Source organism: Heloderma suspectum, chromosome 2 (genome assembly GCF_057233095.1).
Source record: "Heloderma suspectum isolate Gila_16-S chromosome 2, 16-S_ref, whole genome shotgun sequence".
NCBI classification, from domain to species: domain Eukaryota; kingdom Metazoa; phylum Chordata; class Lepidosauria; order Squamata; family Helodermatidae; genus Heloderma; species Heloderma suspectum.
In genome coordinates, this window is record NC_139459.1 from 74,285,513 (window position 1) to 74,309,881 (window position 24,369).

Here is a 24,369-nt window from a genome sequence, read left to right on the forward strand (position 1 = left end):
TTGGTTCTCAGGGAACCGACCTCAGAACGCGGGCTCCGAGGTCACTTCCCAGGAGCTTACCTATCCTATGGCCATCTAGCCACTGACTAGTGGCCATAGGATTGCACCCTGAAGCTCTTACTGCCAGTAACTAATTCTTAGGAGAGATATTTTGACTTTTTAGAATTGGAGAAAACATTGCACAAAAGCTGGGAAAGCACCACATGACTGGCAGTTGGAGGAAAGGGGGTGTGGCCAGGGAAAGTGGGCATGGCCAACTGGGTAACCTCAGACAGCCATATTGGGACCTCAAGCAGGCTGATTCCACCTACAGGCCTGAGGTTTAACGCCCTTGCAGTAAAGGGTGTTAATTTCAGCCCACAGACAATTAAAAAAAAACCCTCAATTTAGCTATCAAAACCAAGCCAATACTTTTTTAAAAAAAGTTCATTCAGTTTATACAGCATAATTAAATTATACACAATGAATATGTAATAACAAGAATATAATCAATTGGAGATGCAATAAGATGAAACTGAAAATGACTCAGCCTCACTTATACCCGTGACTGTGAAGACCAACTCCCTTGCAACATAAGCAACTTGACATGTGTTTAAAAATCAGCATACTCTTTTATTACAGCCTAACATGAGCACATCATGAGAGTCCAAAGATCAAAGTCTTTAGTGTGCCCAAGTTCAATCAATTCAGGTAATCCAAACAGAAGCCAAAGGCAGGATCTGAAAGTCCAACTTTGTAATCCAAGCAGGGTCCCAAACACAGGATTCAAGGCATGATATAAACCAGGAGCACAGGCAAAGGTATGTTCGATTCAGCAACTATTTATTTATTTATTACATTTCTATCCCGCCATGTACTCACAAATCTGTTTTGCTTCTGTGCTAGCTTTTATGCAGGGGCAGAGCGACTAGAGATCCTCACTTGTCAATCTCACTCTGTCAGGAAATTTATCCTGGAGATGTGAACTGCATCAAAGCCATTGTTTTTCATTTAGCCTCTTCAATCATCCGTGTTGCCTAGGTGACAGTTTCGGGCACACCCCTTCTTTGGCCGAGTCTGGTTCCTTCTGTTTATCAAGGAATGCTCCCAAGCTGTGCTGGCTCAGGCGTGCCTTCCAACATTAGCTTTGGCTGCAATTGTGAAGGAGTAGCTGACTCCTCTTGACTTCACCCCCCTGAGAAACTAGACAAAGAAAGACAAGTTCCCAGCAGCCTGACCTTGCATAGTTTGACTAAATCAGATCCTTCTATCTCTTACTCTGAATCAGATTATTCTTCTGAGACCTTGGCAACAGAGGAGTGCAGACACTGACCTTGTTCTCATAGATGCAGCAAGAAACTTTATGTTTCTGGTGGTCATAGTGGTATAACACTCATCAGAATTTTCTGGATATAATCAAAGCAAAGGAGAAATAAAACAAGGTTTGATATCCCCATAGAAATGACAATATAGAAGAATATGGAGTAGTATTTCTATCACACTACTGCCACATGGGCAGACTCTCAAATGCCAGGGTAAGCCTTTAAATTGTCTTGCCATGACAGCTGATCAGGGCAGGAGAATTTAAATGGAGGGGAGAAAAACCTTTCTATATTTGGGAATACTTAATGATGACAAGTATTTTGCAGGACACAGGTCAGCCTTAGGCTGTAAGCTAAGATATATTGGTGAGCAAATCCCTTTTGCCAAAACAACAGAGTTTTGGAAGTTTAAGTCCAAAAGTCTCTGCTTAATACAGGCATTTGATTTCTCCAATCCAAGTGGAAGCAGTTGGTATAAGTAACCAACTGAGTTGACTTTATGATTATTAAATGTCAACAATGAGAAGACTTAATTGTCAATTTAAAACAAAGATCAATAGCTAAGATCAATAGGAGATAAATAAAGTTGCAACCAATATCTTATTGCAATATGCAATCATTTTGAAAGAACAAATCCAGACATCAAGGCATATTACTTCATTAGAAACACATCTTGGAACACTCAAAAATCTTTGTCAAAAGAGGACTGAATTTCCCATATAGATTAATTGATCACCAATACCCACAGCTGAACTCCATACATCTATCTGATGACTATTTTAGCTTTATAACCTATCAAAGCTGAGGAAATATATTGTCCTCCTTTTGTGTAGAAGAACCTTCACAATAGAGTTGATATTGTGGGACAGTAATACATGAGAGTATGGGTAGGTTCATTTGGGGGCATGGGTCTCCCAGAATGAACCTACCCATACTCTACATTCAACATCTAAGGTCCTCTTCCAAGTGCCTCCTCCAAGGGAAGCTTGGAAGGTGGCAACGAGGGAGAAGGCCTTCTCAGTGGTGAGAAGTGGTGGCTCCCCATCCATGGAACAACCTTCCCTATAAGTTCCGCCTGGCACCAACATTGTTATCTTTTCAGCACCAGGTTAAGACCTATCTCTTTTCCCAGGCATTTGGCAGCACATGATGAGTTTTAATTGGTCCTGGATGTGTCTTTAGTTATGACTGACTGTTCACAGTTATTTTTAGTTATATGTTGTTTGTGTACATTGTCTGTGTGCTTTTATGTAAATGGTTTTCAAACATTGTATGTTGTATTTTAATGTCTTAACTTCTGTAAACTGACCAGAGAGCTTCAGCTATGGGGGGCGGGGAATAGAAATGTTTTACCATATTTAAAAACCAGTTATTCATCCTTACAATAACCTGAGAATTCTGATGTTTAGAGTATTTTTCTGTTAAAGAATGAAGAATTAATGCATAGTCTAAAGTAGAATGGCTCCTTCAGATACCAGTTTGCTTAGCATCCATGATACTCTCTTCACTTGTTTATAATTTAGGTGCATAGAACTGAGTAGAATTTCCCAGTTATCAAAAGGAGCCTAAGGGGAGAACAATCCTATGCATCTTTAGACAGATCTGGCAGGGGAATGCTGGGAGTGGTAGGATTTTTTTCTGTCTAAACATGCATAGGATTGCACCCTTATAGGACTATAATTTGAAGGTTCATTTAGAACCTCTTTTTATAAATTGGTACTACCGCACTGCTTATTTACCCATCAATTAACGTTAGACTTAAGTAGTTTAGAAGGGATAAAGTCTAATCCTGGAGCTGTCCCAGTTTTAGTTGTTCATTTCTGATTCTGATACTGGTTCCCATTCTTGCAAGCCTTTGATGGAACACTCCAGATTAATACTGTGCAGATATTTGGCTGAGTCATTAAAACTGAAAACAACAACAACCCCTTTTCCAAGTGATCATAGAGATACGGCAATTATTAGTTCTATCATAGTTATCTAGTGCACTTGTGATAGTTTTCAAAATAATTTACTGTTAAATTTAATTTTCTTGTAGTAATGTCTCCCAGTTATTCTTTCCTGCCTGCTGTTTTTCAGTATACACATTTTTTCTCGTTAATCCTATACAGTCACTGTTAAACCAACTGTTTACTCTTATCAAATTAAAATGTTGGCTACCTGACTGAATAGTGGTCAGATGCTCATGAAAAGCTATGATTAAAATATCATAGGCTGCTAGTCCTGGTGCTTTCCACTTTCCAGTACATTTTTTAGATGTAAAAAATCAGGTGATATTTTAAAGGCATATAAACTTTAGCATCAAGTTTAGGTGACCACTAAAGTTTCCTAGGATCAGAAATTTCCAGTTTTAAGAATAGGGTCACCAAGCTTTGTACGTAGGGGAAATACCATCATTCTCATTTTTTAATTCTAGACATTGTTGGGAACCTATAATAAATTTATCAACAGTAGCTTCTAATGAGTTAGAGATCTGTATATAATCTACAGTATTGTTTCCAGTTAAGAGATTATAGATGACTTTACCAATAAGATCTCCACATATGGAAGCATTTTAAAATCCCAAGCCAGCTCTTAATTTGAATGAAATAGTTTAGATTGTGCAATGATGCTGATGATGTCTTCAGGATTTCTCAGACTCATCCCCAAATCCTCTTCATTACCTCCTAGATCATTACATTTTTAAAAAATAAAAGTTTAATCAATTTGAGCATTGAAGTCCACAACTGTTACCACATAGCCTGAAGGGTATTGGGATTCTAATGTCAGTAAATATTGTTATAAACAGGACCACCAGAATTCTTTATAATTATTTCAGGCCTTTTTGCACCTACCTTGAACTGAACAACAGGCTATTGAGAGTAGACAAGAGAGCTTCATAGTGTGTCAGTGAATGAAATGGATGTGGTAGCTGAGGAAGATTTGATTTGTTTTTTCAGTAAATTCTGAAATGCACACAGAAGCACATTCACAAAAGATTTTCAGTACCTTTTGCAGAAGAAAGCAATTATATTATTTTTGTCAGTATTCTCAGTTAGTGGTAAGTTACTTGTAGCAGAAGCATTAAATTTTGAGATGCTTTTATTCTTAATTAGCTGGGTTTCACTATCAATATTTTTCCTTATTTCACCCTCAGAATTAACATGATTAGCTTGTCCTACTGTTCCATTATTGAAGTTAAGTGCTGACATAATTCGATCCAGCTCCCCCCTAATCTCCTCCAGTTGCTCATAAATTGATTGAAAAGTTCTTGAAACCAGGAGGACCTGTTCCCCTTCAATTGATAACTGGTTTATGGGGAGCTTCACTTACATTCAACTGAGGATGGATGGAAGGCTGAGTTACAATATTAGAGGTTTTATTAAAGTCCATATAAGAGTCTAAAAATGCAAATCTGTTTTTAACCAGGATATCACTTTTAATCAATTCATCATCATTTTTTAAAAAATGATCAGTTTTATTCTGTTTGCCTGTTGGTGCATCAACTGAGCTAGCGCTATTGTTAGATCTTCTTAACCTCCCATTGAACTCATACAGGATAAATATCTATTAATGTTAAACAATGTAAACAACAGAACTACCTGATAAAAATCAACTTAAAAACAAAATTAACCTTTAGAACTTAGAAAAATAGTTAAATTAAAATCTAAATAACTCAGGCAGTGGCCCCAATTCATACTTCACACTGTCCTCCCTCTTCTCAATCTCTGTGTCTCTCTAAGAGGCTCAACCAGGAAAATGAGAGCAAAATTGAAGATCTCTGTCCAACTTTTTCCCTTCCTCCCCTTCTTCCTCTGCGGCTCCACCAAGAGGACTAACTTTTTTTTTTCAATAGTGCCCCTAGAGCGAATATTTCAGAGTTCATTTCAGCAAGTGATGTAACTGCAGCGTTCATATTCAGCAAGAGAAACCATCCAATATTCCAGGGATCAAACCAGAAAAAAGAGCAGCAGGAATCCAAATGGGAAACCTACCATGCGCAAGACCCCCAATGTTCTTTGGTGTCTTAGGTTGGATCCACGCTAAATTATTTGCACTGAGTTCCTACTGAAATCAATGGAACATAAATTAAGACATGACTAATTTGTGCTATTGATTTTAATGGGACCTAAGTTCAATTAACAATGGAATCTTATACCTGTCTACTCAGATGTAAGTTCCATTGAGTTCAATTAGACTTACTCCCAGGTATGTAGCTAAAGGAGTACAGACTTAGTCTGAATCCAACACATGGATATCAGGGGAAATCCTTTTCAGTTCCTTTTGTAAACTTAAATGCATACCAGCTCTGGGGCATATACATGTATTTTTGAAGGGGGGAAACCCCTTTTCAGGTCAGCAATGGCAGTAGGGGAAGGGAGTGAATGAATGGTTGGAGTTTTCCCAGCATCTGTGAAACTGGCAGGGCTTTCCCCCAACCTTTAAGCTTCACCTGTGAAATCTGCCTAATCAGCCCCACACATCGGTGTCTATCACATTTAATGCAAACTGGAAATCAAAATACAGGTGCACAATATTAGAACAGTTTCCATGGAGACAGGGAGAAGAAAGTGTTTTAAAAACAGAAAAAGAAAAAAACAATTCCTCGAATAAAAAGGAAAGAAAATATCACTTTATGTCATTTTCTTTCAAGTGTCATGTGTGTCATCTTAACTATTTGGTACAAGCACTTTGCAGCCAACGTTATGACAATCTGTGCTTGAGAAATGTTATTTTTCCAGCTCTTTGTTACTCAGTTCATCTGAGTGGGCTGTAGATCATAAAACTATTTTAAAAAATCTTTGCAAGAGTGGAGCAACTTATTCATTTCAAAATACAGAAGGAGCAGCATTTTAAAGTCTAGGTACCATGGGAAAGCTGGGTGCTTTTTTGGTGTGTCTGTGTGGGGTTTTTTAGGGATGTCTGGATTTTGTGAAATCCGTCCCATGTGTATTTCGTGGATTATGCAGTGTTGTTCATTCCGGTGTCCGTTCATAGACAGATTTGAATTTGTTTTCCCATTATGCGGAAAAATACGCAAATCATTCCGTAAGAGGGTTTGCGACAACTTACATAATTTATGTTAGTATGTAACATTTAGCATATTGTCCCCCATTCCATTCAACTTTCCCCCACGCATATTTTCCAGGATGGCATATGTCTTAGCAGAAACATGCGTATTTCCTTACGTAAATTTCGGGAAAGCAAAAAAAAGATCCGAAAGTCCACAGATTCCACACTACCTGAGGAGGCCACTCTGCAGCGGATTCCACAGGTTGGATTCCTAGAAATCCAAGCTCATTTTCGTCTGTCTTGAATTTCTCCAGCATCACTAAGGGTTTCTTTGCATGGGACTATATTCCCCTTACACACACACATGCAAGCATTGGGAGCTGCTTCCCATAGAGCGATCTATGTAGTTATGTTATGATTGTGGACAGTGGAGGCTGGTGGCTCTGATGTCAGTAGAGCACTGAATTTGGTGCACCTTGGACAGCTCCTTTAGAGTTCTGACTGGTACTGACTGAAACCCGGAGCGGATTCACTGCCCCACTGACATCGGAGCCACCAGCCTCCACTGACTGTGGATGCCACAACCATGGACATTGGAACATAGGAAGCTGCCTTATACCAGGTCAGGCTATTTGTCCATGTAGACTAGTGTTTCTCAGCTATGGCATCCCGGCTGTGGAATGCCCGCTCCTTGGAGGCCCGATTGGCGCAGACATTGGTTTTGTTTTGGCGCCAAGTTAAAACATGGCTTTTCACCAAAGCCTTTGGGGGCTGACTGAATTCCCTAAGGTTGCACACTGTTTTAACCGGGGTTGTGGGTTTTTTTAGATTTTGATATGTTTTTAGGTGTTTAAATTATTTATTGTTTTATATTGTTTAAATTTATTTTATCTGTATACTGCCCTGAGATCTTAATGATATAGGGCAGGATACAAATGCTGAAAATAAATGGCCAAATAAATAATAGTATTATCTGTTCTGACTGGCAGTGGCTCTCCAGGGACTCAGGCAGAGGTCTTTCCAATCATCTAGTACCTGATACTTTTTAACTGGAGATGCCTGTGACCATCTTCATGAAAAACATGTGCCCTACCATTGTGTGAGGGGCTGACTGCATAGATCTTTCCTATACAACTATCACCCTCCATCCCAGTGAGGCAGTGATGGGCAGCCCTGACCCATGGTCTCTTGCCCCCTGAAGCAGGAGGCAACATGTGTCGCTGCTTCCACACCTTGCCCCTTGCCCCTCTCCCTGCCACCACACCATCACTGCTGCATCACACCTCCCTCCCCACTACCTTCCTGATTGCACCCCCTTCCCCTTACCTTTCCTATCATCACCAGGCCCACTCTTGTGAAAGCTCCACTGGCTGGATCTCACAAGAGTTCAGCTAGCAAGATCTTAGGAGATATCAACTGGCTGGATCTTTCAAGAGCTCTGCAGTGGCTTCTTCTGGCCATACGACTCTCCATAGAGCCAATGTGCCACGGCAAAGTGAAGGCACACAACGAGGGAAACGGAGGGCGGGTGGCTTCTCCAGAGATCCCCACCAGCCACTCTGTCACTGCAGGAAATGCTACGGTGGGAGAGCAACTGGTGGGACTCAACAGAGCACCTGCTGGAGGAGCCAGTGTCGATGTCAATTTCAGTGTCTGAAATCCTCAGGTAGCCAGAATCAACACGCAGACAATAGGGCTCTTTTCCAAGGCTTTATTCCCATTCAACCTAATGACGCTTACAGATGCTAATTGCTTGATCTTACAAGTGAGACTTAAGAGAGCTACCTACTTGGGGGTTCTAACCTTAGGAATCAGTTGATCTCTGTTTGGAGGGGAAGGCGGGAAACCTCTGTACTTATGGGCTAGGAGGAGAGAGTCCACCCTTTTCCTGTGGGGCATCGGGGCACTGCTGTTGCTGTCGCACCAAGCAGGCTGAGCGCCTCCTCTCAGCGCTCGCCATCTCCCGCTTGATGCTGCACCAGCACCTAGCATCCAGAAACTGCTGTTGCTCCTCCCTCTCCCTGCCAGGGTCATTATCACTCTCAGGAATGTGTACCAGGAGGGGCTGTCCCGCTGGCTGCTCCTCTGAACAGCGTGTGGGTTCCTCTCCAGCAGTTTCTATCTCTTCCTCAGAATCAGAACTGCTTTGAGGCTCTCTGGGCTCCGATCCAACCCTGGCAGCCAGGGAAACAGCAGTGGGGGGGAATCTGGGCGGGGGTGGCACAATTCACTGCTCCTTCCACTCCACCACCTGATGCAGTTTCACCCAGGACCAGCCCTCATGATGGGATGGGAAAATCCACCCACATGGTGGTTATATTCACAGACCTGGTACCACTGACTGAGGTAGCAACCTGAGGAAGAAGCTCCCATGTGGCTGCTGGTTGTGTGAAGGTGGTCAGAATGGAACTCATTCTCAGATTCCTTTCCATAATCCTTTCTGGGGCTTGTTCTAGAGCAGCCTGCCCCAACCTGGCACCCTCCAGATGTGTTGGACTACAACCCCCATCACCCCCCACCAGCATGGTCCTGCTCACTGAGAATGATGGGGGTTGTAGCCCAAGACATATGGAGAGTGCCACACTGGGAAAGATGGCTGTAGAAGGTACTGTTGTAGAGGGTACTATATCACAGATGCTACAGCAAGGTTTGTGACTGTATTTGATGTGTTAAATTCACCCATGTTACATTATAGTTGTGTTAGTGTACTTCCTACTCTTGCTCCTCTGGGGTTTTCTAGTGTTCTGAGGACCTCTGTTGGTTTGCAGATCTCATGGCCTAGATGGAGTGGGATGGCCACAAAATGATTGACTGCTGTCTGCAATGTAAGAATTTGGTGCTCAGAGGCTTGAAAGATAAACCCAAGTTTATTTATTCAGTTTAAACTACTATATTATATTATTTTTTAAAAAGATCTTTCTGCAATAAACCCAGGCAATATGTACTTCTACAAAAACATTGTAAGAACTGAAATAATAACAATGTTTAAAAATCAACTAATAGGTTTTTATTGTAACAGGCATCAAAGTGTAGTTTACAGTGCAATCTTATACATGTCTACTCAAAAGTAAGCTCCACAAAGTTCAATTAGACTTACTCCAGGGGAGCTGTGTATAGGATTGCTGGCTAAGGCTGTAATCCTATGCATGTTTAGACAGAAAAAGTCCTACAACTTCCAGCATTCCCCAGGGTGCTGGGAGTTGTAGGACATTTTTTTTGTCTAAACATGCAAAGGATTGCACCCTAAATGTATTAAACTGCCTGTTTCCCCACCCACACCCCATTTCAAAGCCTAAAAATGAGATCTTCTTTCAATAACAGCAAATTTATTTTTATTCCAATCCACCCTTCCTCCAAGGAGCTAGGGGCAATGTACTGGTTCTTCTTCTCCCCACCCCACCCCCATTTATCATCATAACAATCATGTAAGGTAGAAGTAGATTACAGGGGCCGCGGTGGCTTAGTGGTTAAGACGCTGAACTGCAGACTGGAAGGTCGGCAGGTCAGCAGTTCGAGACCCGAGTGCTGTGTGACGGAGTGAGCTCCCGTCTTCAGTCCCAGCTTCTGCCAACCTAGCAGTTCGAAAGCAAGAAATTGCAAGTAGATAAATAGGTACCGCCTCGGCGGGAAAGGTAACAGCGTTCCGTGCACCTCGGTGTTCAGTCATGCCGGCCACATGACCACGGAATTGTCTTCGGACAGCGCTGGCTCTTCGGCTTAGAAACGGGGATGAGCACCGCACCCTAGAGTCGGACACGACTGGTTGGGGACACCTTTACCTTTTAAGGTAGATTAGGTAGAGAGATGGTAACTGGTCGAAGATCACCTGAATGAGTAATTGAATCTGTGCCCAGTTCTAGTCTAGGACTCTCTCCCTCACACCACACTGTCTCTCAAAATGCCTGATTTGTAACAGTAATATTATTCCACAGCCCGTAAAACTTCAAATTGGAAAACTGTAGTCATACCTATTATTTTAGAATTTGCATATCTCAAGAAACAAATCAGTAATTATCATTGCAACTGAGCAATTGCTCATTATAATTTATCCTGGCCTGGGGGATACCCAACATATTTGACTAATCAGAAGTTCAGATATATGGGGAAGCAGTTTACATGTGATTTGCTTGCCAGAAAGAGAGATGAGGGAAGCCAGCCCAATTTCAGAGACATGAGTTTAAACTAATCAGTTTTGGAAAATTGGAGTTCTGCCAAATTTGTCTTGTGTATATAGTGCATATTTTTTACAACATAAAATTAAAAAAAAACACTACTAAATTACTTCAGACTAAAAGGTCTTGAAGAGAACATGTTTTATAAAATTAGAATCATTTCACTGTTTTGGGCTCTAAAGAGGAATTTCGTATCTTTAATTTTAGTATAGCATTGTTTTAAAGTTAAAGGTTATTAGAATTACTTTATTGAAGCAATCTCTGTATATACTGGGTTGAGTCCAGATTTAGGTGCATGCAACAGGGCTGGCAGAAATGGATGTCCCACCTCTCCTCCCCGTGGCAGCCCCTTATCCCCCGCCCCCAAATGCTGCACAGAGTATTGGCAGACATTGCTGAATGGGGTAATCAATGTTGTTGGAAAGAAGGGACCTGCCCAGATCAGGAGAGGACGCCTTCTTCCACCTCATATTCAGGGGTCTCCCTTTTTTCCACACCACAGCCTTCCACATTCAGCAGATTCCCCACCTTTCTGTATAGCATTTTGGAACGGACTGTTGTGGTGGTGGGGAATCCTGTTGTACATTCCTAAATCTGGATCCAATCCACTGTGTCTGATTAAGCAATGACAAATAAAATTAATTCATGTTCTATATGTTATATAATATTTTATTTATTTATTTATTTATTTATTTATTTATTTATTTATTTGCAATATTTATATACCGTTCCACATCAGAAGATTTTGGAGCAGTGAACTACAAAGATAAAAGAATATCTACATTATGCTTTATAATAGACTAGATACATTGAACAATTCACATTTGAGTTTTTCTTCCTGTCAGTAGCCATTCTAAACCAATCCACAGACAATTCATGTTCCTGGGATCACTATATCTATGAGACAGTGTCATGTTATGACACATTATTGACTTTGAATTTGATAGAACTCAGTGGGCGCAAACACAGCTAAACTGGCTTAACCGCATGGTGGTATAGTAAGTAAAGTCTTAACATTAATCAGAACTTGCCATGTCATGAGCTTAGCTGTTTTTTCAGAATCAAATAATTCTAGTCCTACTGAGAATCAATAATTCTCAGTAGGGATGTCAGAGAATTCCACCACGGATCTTGGTGAGGCCGAATGCCAGTGCATTCGGCCCCCCAAACTCCATGGCGGAATGCCCTGCCCCCCCCCCCGCGGATCCCCCCAGGGACGAGAATCACCTGGGGCGGATCTTCCGGGCGGCGGCGGCTCCAGTAGCAGCTCCGGCAGCGGCGGCGGTGGCCAGTCTTCCGACTGGCTGCACCACCATCGCCATTTCCAGGCTTGTGTAAAAAAAAAAAAAAAAGACGTGATAGGCTACGTAAAGATTTACGTAGCCTATCATGGCTAGGTTTAAAAAAAAGGAAAAAAAGATGTGATAGGCTACATAAATCTTTATGTAGCCTATCATGGTTGGGTGGGTTTTAAAAAAAAAATGCGTACACAAATGGCGGCGGCTATGGCCCCTGCAATTTGTGTTCCTTCTTTTTACCATCTTAATCTACGTAAATATTTACGTAGACTATGATGGCAAAAATAAAGGGGAACACAAATAGTGTAACGGGCTCTATTTGCATCCCCTTTTGATTTGCTGTTTTAGCCTACGTAAAGATTTACGTAGGCTAAAACGGTGAATGAAAAAGGGACGCAAATAGCGCCCGCTACACTATTTGCATTCCCCTTTATTTTCACCGTCATAGTCTATGTAAATATTTACGTAGATTAAGACAGCCAAAAAGAAGGAACGCAAATGGCGGCGGCCATAGCCACCACCATTTGCGTAAGCGGTTTGTTTTTTGGTTTTTTTTACCCAGAGACCTCCGTGGCTGGAAATCCGGCTGCGGACAGCTCTGGCCTGGCCGGGCCGGGCCTGGCTGGCTGCTCCGCGGAGCTGCCATGGAGCACAGCCGGCCGTTCAAGGATTCCGGGGGGAGGAACAGAGTGCCTCCCCCCCGGCCAGGATTCCAGGGGGAGGGACGGAACGCCTCCCCCCCCCACCATCAACATAATCCACGAAAGGTAAGTCACTTTCGTACATCCCTAATTCTCAGTAGGACTAGATCCAGAAAACAAATGGCCAAGCCAAGAGTGAAAACTGGATAACTCAGATGTTGAGCTCAAAGGAGACAGCTGGTGTTGTTGTTTATTCAGTCAGTCGCTTCCGACTCTTCATGACTTCATGGACCAGCCCACGCCAGAGCTTCCTGTCGGCCATTGCCACCCCCAGCTCCCCCAGGCTGTAATCCCTGAGGGAATTCTGCAGCCATACTGGTGTACAGGTGGAGCCTAGGAATACTGCCACCAGTGGTTAGGAGAATGTGAGAAGTGGGAGCACCGGAAGTCAGGAAGTCACAGGCAAGCAAGAGGGATGCAGTGACATTCGGTAAAAGTAGGGATGAGTGAGGATTTCACTTGGTTTGTTTTTTTGACAAGAGCTTCACAAAATTCGCAGATTTCTTCATAAATGGGATGGAAACAGCTGGAGATTAAAACAAAAAAAATAATGTGGGAGAAAGTGAAACTGACAGATTTGTCCATCCCAAGTCAAGAGTTGTCAAGATCCAGACCGTATGAGGCTTTCTGCCACTGACTTCCATGGAATTTAAAAGTACTTAAGTTTGGTTAAATCTAACCTTACATTATCCACTCACGTGAAGGGAGGAGCAACACACAGCCCATGGCTGCTTGTGCCTCTCTGATCCTTTTTGTGGGCCCCGCTCACCCCCCACCATGGGGAAGGCACACCTTGTTTTCCCGCAAAATTGCAGACTTTCTGACCACCACGTTGTGGAATTTCTGCAGCAGGGGTATAACCCAAGCGGGAGGGGCAATATGCCCCCCAGCCCCCAGACGTTACCGTCCCCTGCACTACCACATCAATATGGTTTTGTAACTGTAGGATTTTTATATATTGTTTGGTTTTGTCAACAACTCTATAAATCATTATATTATACCTGAGTTCTGCAGTGGAACCCTTTATTATTCATGAGTAATGGGACTTTGCATGAAATCTCCTTTAGGGACACAGGGGTGTGAAATGAGAGCCAATTCAGCAAATCATATTTGTTTGTTTGTTTGTTTGTTTAAATAAAATAGGCCAGTATTTTATTAAATTCTAATGCAATCCCTCATTAGGTTTCCCAGTTATTGACAAATCGCAGCTTTTTATCTACTGGCAAGATGTTAATTTAAATTATAAATCCTGTTCTTGTTACATTGCTCACCACCCCCCATCTATTCCCTGCATGGAAAGAAATCCTGTTGCATATGCCTTAATACAAATAGTATAAAAATCAATTTTCTTTTAAAAGAATTGTAAAATGTGTGGAAGTACAGGACAATACAAACAGATCTTTTTTCCTGGGCTGGCGAATATCAAGCACTGTAGTGCAGTACTGAATGTTTCCTTAAACAATATGAATGATCAATGAGGCATTTGTGTGACAGTAGCTTTAGATGGTCACTTATCACACCTGCACTTTAATCTGGCAAGGGCAGGACATAGCTGCATAAATACTTTTCCATGGTCTTCCTAGATGCACATTCCATTCATAATCATATCGCAATGCTTAACCAAGACAGTTGAAGTTCCCAGATGCATCCAATGCAACCAAATGGCCATGGTAGCTAGGAATTATGGGAGCTGCAGTTCAACATATCTGAAGGCACCAGGTTGGCAAAGGGTGGTGTATGGTGTAACATGGGATACCGCTCCCCTGCCATACCACTGTGATCCTTTATTTGGGGGAAGGTTGGTGAAGTTGAAAGTAATTTCACAATCCGTGGGCAGTACCCTATACTGCCCAACTGCTAGTAGAATGAGAAATCACAGTTTCTGGAAATGAGCAGCAGCGTTTGCTTCCAGAATGGGGTGGGTGAGTTAATGGAGCTGACCTGCTCTGTTCTGGAAATGAGCATTGTCACTAGTTCCCGGGGTTATTTGTGGATCAGCTAGTTCTTGTTGAGCCAGCAGAAGAGAAGCATGTCCAAGAGAAACAGCGGAGGCACAGTAGCAATACATGATAATGCACCAATCAATACACATACCATGTCAGCACACCTGTATGGCTACCATCTGGACTTCTGAGACCTGGCAGGTAAATGGTCCATGAATATAGGGGGAGAACACAGGTAAGAGCCTTTTAAATATCACACTGGCCAAGTGGGACACCTACACGAGGTTAATGTTCTCTGGCAGCCTTCGTGTAGTTTAAAGCTGCCCTTAGTATCATTTCACAGGTCAGGATTTTCCCAAACCAAATCTGTTGCTGAAATGGGACATGATAATGCTCCCTAAAGGACTACGCCAGCTTGAACAATTTTGCAGATGTTTCACTATTGTATCCAAAAGTTAATGCAGTCCCATAACCGCAACCCACTCCACCCCGAATTTGATTCCCACCAGCTTCTGGGACTTCTTTAAAACCCTGTAGGGTATTTAGGATATATTCCATTTTGTGAAAAAGCTTCCAATTCCCATTCCGTACAACAGATGCAGGGGTTTTGTTGTTGTTGTTTTTGTTTTAAATCAAATTGTGTTTTGACTAAGAGTGAAAACAGGCAACCACATGCCACATGGCTGCAGTTTCAAAACATCCCACATGGCAGCTCTAATGGGAGGAACTAGTCATTAGCCTCTGGCCATGCAGGGAGTGATCTGGACGTCGGGGGTATATCCAACCCCCCCTTGTCATGGTCAGATCACTATCTGGTGACATTGGACTTCTTGGTTCCACAACCCCTCAGCAGGGGTGGAGGACCCATTAAAATGGTCTGCCCCAGGTGTCTTATGGATCCAAATGGATTCCTGAACGTGCTTGGTTCAGGAATTCTCCAGAGCACGCAAACGGCCACTCGGTAGAGACCCTGGTGGGTGGGTGGAATGCCACAATCATTGGGGCATTAGATTGGGTGGCTCCAAAATGCCCTCTCCCCCTGAACACGACTGCACCATGGTTCAATCCGCAGTTATGAGCTCTGAAACAGGAGGTCAGATGGCTAGAGCACCGGTGGCGGAAGTCTCACTCTAAAGACAATCAGACACCGGCTAGAGCTGTATCTTCAGCCTATCATGTGGTGGTGAAGGCAGCAAAAAAGGAATATTATGCTGCCTCTATTGCATCTGCAGCATGCTGTCCCAGGAGGCTGTTCCAAGTGGTCTGGATCCTGGTCAGTCCAATTGCTCCAGAACCACTGGAGCATTCTAAGGCTTCCTGTGAGGCCTTGGCAAGGCACTTTGCAGATAAAATTGATCGGATTAGGAGTGTTATTCCGTTCACCGTGGATACAGTTAGCGAGCAAGAGGCGGTCTGTGGCAAACCGGTTTTGTGGGATCGGTTCCAGCATCTTCCTCCTGATGAAGTGGACAAGGTGCTTTCATCTGTAAGGCTGACCACTGCTTACTTGATCCTTGCCCATCTTGGCTCATTATGAGCTGCAGAGAGAGGCTGGGTGAGAGGATCAGGGTGGTGGTGAACGCCTCCCTTGAGGAGGGAGTGATGCCATCAGCTCTCAAGGAGGCAGTAAATAAGACCGCTTTTTAAAAAGCCCTCCTTCGATCCCCAGGTTCTGAACAACTTTCGCCCAGTTTCGAATCTGCCATTTATTGGCAAGGTGATTGAGCGGATGGTGGCAATGCAGTTGAAGGCACACTTGGAAGAAGCTGATTATTTAGATCCATTTCTATTGGGCTTCAGGCCTGGCATGGGACAGAAACGGCCTTGGTCACCTTGGTGGATAATATGAGGAGAGCTCTGGATAGGGGTGAATGCTCCTTCCTTGTTCTCCTCGACCTCTCAGCAGCTTTTGATACCATTGACCACGGTATCCTCCTGGACCGCCTGGAGGGGCTGGGCATTGGAGACACCATATTACGGTGGTTCCAGTCCTTCCATCTTGGCAGGTACCAGAGGGTAGCACTGGGAGAGGAGGTTTCAGACCTGTGGCCGCTCACTTGTGGGATGCCACAGGGTTCCATCCTCTCCCTGATGCTATTTAACATCTATGTGAAGCCACTGGGGGCTATCATCAGGAGGTTTGGGGTGCAGTGTCATCAATATGTGGATAGGGATGTATGAAACCCCTAACTGGCTCCACGCTGGGCAATCTGCGGAGGGGGGGAGGCGCTCTGTCCCTCCCCCTGGAATTCTGCCTGGCTGGCTCTGCTCTGCAGCCAAGCCGCGGAGCCACCGGCCAGCTCTGGCCACCCGTAGCCAGACATCCAGCTGCTGGGCAGACCTGCAGGGACACAAATGGCAGCTCTCGTAGCTGCCGCCATTTGCGTCCCTGTATTGAGCCGTGATAGGCTACGTAAATATTTACGTAGCCCATCACGGCAGGGGAAAAAAAACCAGTGTACACAAATGGTGGCGGCTACCGCCATTTGCATACGCTGGGGGTTTTTTTCCCCTGCTGTGATAGCCTACGTAAGTATTTATGTAGCCTATCACGGCGGGGGGGGGGGAACCAGTGTACGCAAATGGCGGTAGCCGCCGCCATTTGCGTACACTGGGGTTTTCCCCCCTTGCCGTGATAGGCTACGTAAATATTTATGTAGCCTATCACGGCAAGGGGGGAAAACCCCAGTGTACGCAAATGGCGGTAGCCGCCGCCATTTGCGTACACTGGGGTTTTCCCCCCTTGCCGTGATAGGCTACGTAAATATTTACGTAGCCTATCACAGCTATTGAGAGGAGGAAGCGAATGGCGGCCGCAGGACAGCTGCCATTCGCAAAGCAGCACAGACGGGAGCAGGTAAGTGCTCCGTTTTGCGCGCCTTTCGTGGGGTGGGGCGGCGGGGACTTCGTCCCGCACACCTTTCATGGGGGGCGCGGGGGCTTCATTCCGCGACGGATTTCGGGGGGCCGAATGCACTGGCATACATCTTCACCGAGATCCATTGCGGAATTCTCTGACATCCCTATATGTGGATGACACGCAGCTCTACCTCTCATTCAAATCTTCACCAAGGTTGGCCGTAGGATCCCTGTCCAAATGCCTGGAGACGATGAGTAGCTGGATGGGGAGGAATAAGCTGAAGCTGAACCCTGACAAGACGGAGGTACTTTTGGAGGGAGACAAGAGGAGGTTGGGGGATGTTGACCTGGTGTTAAATGGGGTATGGCTACCCTTGAAAGACCAGATCCGCAGCCTGTGGGTCATTTTAGACTCCCAGCTGTCCATGGAGGCTCAGGTATCAGCTATGAGACAGACAGCACTGTACCAACTCTATCTGATATGGCAGCTGCGCCTCTACCTTCCTGACTATCTGCTCCCATCAGTAGTACATGCCCTGGTCTCCTCTCGTCTAGACTACTGTAATGTGCTCTACGTGGGGTTACCCTTGAAGACAGTTTGGAAGCTGCAGCTGGTACAGAACGCGGTGGCTCACCTGATTAAAGGGAGCCACCGGCATGATCACATCACTTCCGTGCTGAAGAAGTTGCACTGGTTACCAGTTGTTTTCCGGGCCAAATTCAAGGTGTTGGTTTTGACCTTTAAAACCCTATATGGTTCCAGCCCAGCCTATCTTAAGGAGTGCCTCCAGCTACACCAGACAGGCCGCTTAACAAGATCAGCCTTGGATGGCCCTTTTTGTCTGTCCCATCAGCCAGGACAGCTAGACTGGTGGGGATGAGGGAAAAGGCCTTCTCTGTGGTGGCCCCCACTCTGTGGAACTCCCTCCCCAGGGAACTCTGCCATTCCCCCTCTTTAATGAGCTTCCGCCGTGCATTAAAAATGTGGTTGTTCAGGCAGGCATTTGGGATGGGTATCCAACTGAATGCAGATTTCCAGAGAATAGCAAGGAGAGACAAGAAGGCCTTCTTAAATTAACAATGCAAAGAAATTGAGGAAAACAATAGAATGGGGAAGACTAGAGATCTTTTCAAGAAAATTGGAGACATCAAGGGATGTCTCAACACAGCCCCCCCCCCGCCGGAGGTTTGGGTCACCACGGTTGGGGAAGTGACCTGGCCAGCTCTGTGCCATGCCTTCAACATCAACCTTTGAACTGACTTGAAATCTCATTTTTTATTAATTGCCCACAGGGGCGAGTTGTGGCAAAGTATGTATTTCACTATGCAAGGGTGTACTCCATAAGAAATCTTCAACATGTACCTTCATACAACCTCCCTGTCTAAAACGTTTGTTTAAAAAATCCATTAGCCTTAGATTCTTATTGTATCACACAATGCTATTTAATAAAGTTGCAGAGAGGACAGGAGGAAAAAGCTTTCAAGTTCTTTCTTTAGTGGGGAAAAATCTCAGTCATCCATGTCTGTCCATATCTTTTAGAGCTTACGCTTTCAATCAAGTACAGCACTTTAGTTGAAGATTGAATCACCATGTATGGCCAACTATTCACAAGATCTTTGTTCTTAATAAAGCTCTAAGAGAGCTGCGGGGTGTCTCCACAACAACAGAAGGAGAAGCAGATGGTGGCTTACATGGATTTTTCAAGGAACCGGCTTTGGTCTGCGGAGGGCTCCATGAACGAGTGCAGCACACTGTTCTAAGTCACTTCACAGGAACATACTTCAGGGTGTGGTGGGGGGATTGGAGTGAACGTCATCAGACTGGCAGGGGCCGCTCAACCAATAAGACAGGCTCCTCCTCCACCCCTCTGTCCAGGCTCTACCTCCTTTCTCCTTCCCCTGCAGCTCCCATAATGCAAAGGAGCAAAGCTTTGCATTAATTACTTCCTTACAGCAACAAAGCAAACGGTAAAGAAATGCAGCATCGATATTTAGGGAACAAGCCTCACTCACCAAATGGGAGTTACTTCTGAGGAGACACCTGCTTCCCCAACCTATGCCTAATTCAGCCTTTTTAAAAATTTATTTCCCTTTAAAACCACATTAGCAAGCACTACCCCATCCCACTATCGTGCATTTGCCAGCAATTTCTATACCCCCCATCTCACTATCTCACTATTGCACAATACAGCTATTGCACAATTGTGAGATAGTGAGATGGCTGGTATAGGAATTGCTGGCAAATGCACGATAGTGAGATAGGGTGTGTAGGTACTGCTGACAAAACTGCTATTTCGCTTTAATGTTTTACTTTAAAAAAAAAAATGTTAGAGGCTGCCCAAAACATACCTCTACTTTGCAGGGATGGCCACCAGAGTTTAGCGGTTGGCAAGGTGAAGTAAATGCCATGAAGTAGTTCAGAACTCTGACGGCCAGCCACGAAATGGCAGAAACGTCAGGGAAACACAGGCAGGGAAAACATTGGGGAAACACCCCTTGACCTGCTCAGTGAGGTCATGGCCAGGTGGAAGACACACTCTGAGCAGGAAATCATGCTGGAGTACATGCAAAGGGTGGTGCACACCACAACAGAAGTGCAGACAAGCCGAATTAAGGAAAGCAGTTGGACTAAAAGGAATCTCAGAAGACCTGGGGTATTGGCATGGGACTACAGGGTGGCTGCGAGATGGCCATGACGTCATGTGCCCTGAATGACCTCCAAACACAGCAACCTCACAGTAAATCACTTGTGGAGACACACACACACACACACCTGGTTAGAGACAAAGGATGTGAAGGACTTTTACTAGATGCTGATTGGACATATCTTAATGCATGCATTCAAACAGACCTTGACAAGATCCACCTGAACTTTTAATAGACTGACTGAAATTTCCTGACGAGTTGGCAAAACCTGATAGAACTCAGACTGTGAGATATAATAATGTATTTGCTTTTCTGCCTAGCTGAACATCTTTGCTGAGAGCCTTAAAATGGGGGAAAGGGTTCTAGTGCTGCAATTCTCTTCATGCTTACCTGAGAGCAAGGGCTATTGAACACAGTGGAGCTTGGTTCTAAGAAAGCATTTATTTAGTTCAATTTTATCCCAACCTTCCTCAAAGAGCTCAGTGTGATATGCATGGTCATTCTCTCCTTTAACTTCATAACACACCTGAGATAGGCTATGCGGCAAGGTATTGACTGGTCCAAAGCTTTTTGGCTTGAGTGGGAATTCGAATACAGATTGACAAATCTGTAAATTTGGGTTCTCTCGGTTTCTCATTTTTTCAGTCCTTGATTCATTCAGTCCTGTTTCTGCATCTGTCGTGACTTTAAAAAAAAAACAGCACAAAAATTCATATGCATTTTCATCTGCATTTTGGCATGCATTTTTGCCTAATATATGCATTTTTGCAAGCTCTTTTGCCTGAGATATAATGCTTCTTGCTACATTTCTCCCACTTAGACCAAAGTCGGAGGCTGCTGTGTATCCTAATGCAGGATTAGGGATGTATGGATTCCCCACCATCCATTCCAGTGGGGAATCCACCCGGGGGGTGGGGGAGGAGATCCGTTCCTCCCCCCCCCCAAGAATCCACTGGAGCGGATCTGCTCTGTGGGGATTCTGTGGAGCCACTCAGCTTGAGGGCCACTTACCTGCTGGACCCATCCCGTTTGCCTTAAAAAAAAAAAAAGGCCATCGGCAGGATGTGCCCATAGACTTATACGTAAACTAGAGCCATGAATGGACACATAGACTTATAGGCAAGATTACATGGCCACATGTAGTCCCCATTACTATTTTTGCACCCCCTCCCCACCACACGTCTGAATTTACAGCAGCAAAAAAGCAGCAGAAAGCAAGGTCTGTGGGGAAAGGGCACATTGTTTAAAAGCGGAATCACACCCCTGGAAGCCTCCTGGAAGTGCAGTTCTTCTTGAAACCATACCACGTACTCCCTGCACAAAATTGTGTGTGTGTGGGGGGGGGTGCCACTGCTCCTGCCATGGCAGCAATTGCAGTGGTGGAAATTTTGGTGGTGGGGGAGGGGTGCACCGCTGTGGTGGGTTCTGGAAGGGCAATATAGCCCCACACCACAACCTCCAGAAGTTGCTCAGCCCTGGTCTACACTGACTGGCAGCAGCTCTCCAGAGATTCTGACAGGAGTCTGTCCCAGCCATAGTTGGAGATGCCAGGGATTGAATCTGGGACCTTTTGTTTGCAAAGCAGGTGCTCTACCACTGAGCCATGGCCTTTCCCTTTTTATTACTACTCTCTCAAGATGATGAGAAGGTACATGTAGGGAGATTAATACGTTTTTGCTTGTACTGTTGTAAGCTGAGTCTAGCTTATACCAAAGATGCAAAGTACAAACCAGACACAGCCTTCTGCTAGGACAGCCTTCACCAACCTAGCACCCTCCAGATGTGTTGGGCTACAACTCCTATCATCCCCAGCTTGCATGGTCAATGACAACGGGCAGGGATGAGGGGGGCTGTGTTCCAATACATCTGGAGGGCACCAGGTTGGGGAAGGCTATGCTAGGAACTCACATTTAGTCAGGAACAGCTCCTGCTATAACTTCTGCAGAACAGGATATTAATCCTTTGGCTAATCATTTGTATGTAGAAATCTGCTTTGGAACAAAGCATTGAGGAAGGTGTCTTCCAGATCCCATTGAGACAAGATCATTCTAGTCTTACTATATCGATAGGCATGAAAAAAGTGTGCACAGAAATTAATGCAGATTACAACACTCAAAGTTCTGGCAATCAGGTCTTGATTTTTCATTTAATCTGGTACTGCAGGCAGCTTTCGTAATTGATTTACTCCCCCTCTCTTTCTGCAAGCGCTCTCAAATTGCTGAGGTTTCTGATAGAACTCTGGATGCACAGCTGGCCAAAAATGTCTTGCAATTAAGCAAAGGTTCTGATGTAATTGCCAGTAATGCTTATGCAGCACTTCTGAAAATATTATAAATTACTGCAACCATTCACTTGACCTCCGAAAATGGAAGAAAATGAAGGATTGCTCCAAAACGTGTGTGTGTGTGTTGTTTTTAAAAGTGTGTGTTTTTAAAATAGCCTCTTAATTATAAACAAATGCTGACAAAAATAATGCTCTCCTCTATGTCTAATGGGATTTTAAAAAAAGAAATATTAAAAATATTAAAGGAAGCAATTTACTATATTTTTTGTTACTTAGCCAACTTGTTGCTTATATGAAAGAGAAAGACGGACGGGGGATGGGGGAAGAGGGAGAAGGCGAGATCTTACTTGAATCTACTTCTGGCTTGCAGATGACATATTAACTTGGACATATCTCTGTTTATTTATTTAGGCTCCAATCCTGTACCCACACACCTGGGAGAAAGCCCCATTGAAACCAGTGGAATTTACTTCTGAGTAGACATACCTAGGATTTCACTGTAAATATATTTGTACCCTCCTACAATATTCAAGGTTGCGAAGATCAGACCTTATGGACTACATTCAAATTTTATGGACTACTACAAATCCCAGCATCTCTCAGCCAGAATGTTTGGCTGGTGGATGCTGGGAGCTGCAGTCCAACACCTGGAGTGCACCAGGTTGGAGAAGGCTGCCTTTGGACATTTCTTACATTTAGGGCGCAATCCTATGCAGATAGGCAGCTGCCTCCAAACTTGGAGGCGACCGCCTATCCAATGCAGGGCAGGAGATGCACAGAGGGGATCGTTCCCTCCCTGCTCCTCCTTGCCCTGCATTTTCAGCTAGACAGCTGCTTTTGGCTGTCTAGCCACAGGAGGGCAGAGTAGGGGAGGAGGCTGCTGTATGACACATAGGATGTGTCATGATACAGGCACTTCCGCCCTCCTCGCCCTGGAACGCCCCCCGGAATGCCCCGTTTCAGCTGCTTCGTGCTCCTCTTACGAATGCGGAGCACAGGGCTTCTCCTCGCTGCCTGTGTGGCAGCGTGGAAGTGGGGAAGGTCAGTTCTCTGGGAACTGACCTCGGAGTGCAGGATCCAAGGTTGGTTGCTGGAAAACCACATATCCTATGGCTGTCTAGCCACTGACTAGCGGCCATAGGATTGCTCCTTTATTCTACTTGTACCCAGGGGGCAAGAAGATTGTACGGTATTCCAAGCCTGCATGATATTATAATGCTGCCTTCAACATGCCCTTCAGTTCTTTGCAGAACTGCATTTCCCTGATATGTTGTCAGTGTGGGATCTCTAGTTTCTATACACAGCTTTGTCAGCCGGTGCCAAATTTACAATCTTCCTCTACTTTACTCTTTATTTTTTACCCTCTCAACAGATTTCATTTCTCTTCTGTTTCACCTGAACAAGAAAAATGCACAAACAAAATAATATTTCCCTCCTCCATTTCTTTGTATCTTCATTGCTTTGTATCTTCTTCTTCTCTTCTCTCTCTCTCTCTCTCTCTCTCTCTCTCTCTCTCTGGGACTGGTCCTCATTCCAATACACTTTCCTTTCCAAGATCAGCTATCAATCTTCCTTTGCTGTTATCTCCCCCTTTCTCTTTGTGGCCCTGTTCTTGACATCATGCCTTGCTTTGCTCTGGACTTCCTGTTCCCAAGGCACATTATAATCTGTCATTTTCTAGCTAAGGGCTGCAGTAGGGAAATTGTTCCAGGTGGTTTACATAAACTGCCCCTGGCTACTGCCAGCAGCACTGAATCAGGGAACTGGCGGAATTTTCTAAAAGGTGGAGAGTCACCAGGTCACAACTTTACTGACAGAAATATGAGCTACTGAATTTACAGATTTTGTGTTATATGGCTCTCCTAGTGTTCTCAGACACACACAACAGCTTTTCATAAATAACTAGGATAAGTGCTGTCAATCCAAGGTCACATCTCAGTACTATTTATGTGTTGTGCATCAGATTCTCATCTGAGAAGTCCAGTGAAGCAATTTATGACATCTTTTTTCTTTCCCCAAACATGTTGCTCATGAGCAACATGTTACTAGCAAACCTTTCTTAAATAGCCTGAGGCTTAATCTTATCAGGTTGCATCTCTTTAAACATTTAAACATGACATTGAGAGTGCATAAGAAAAACACACACTTGTGGTATTCTATGGAGCTTGTACTT

General features: G+C 44.2%; 1 long non-coding RNA gene across 1 annotated transcript in view; it reads left to right on the forward strand.

Annotated features, from left to right (window-relative positions):
• Positions 1-679: 679 nt before the first annotated feature.
• The window catches only part of LOC146352358 (uncharacterized), a 90,814-nt gene continuing 67,124 nt past the window's right edge, over positions 680-24,369 (forward strand). Inside the window, exon 1 of the long non-coding RNA XR_014787351.1 lies at positions 680-800. This is a non-coding gene — a long non-coding RNA (uncharacterized LOC146352358). The remainder of the gene's footprint in view (positions 801-24,369) is intronic.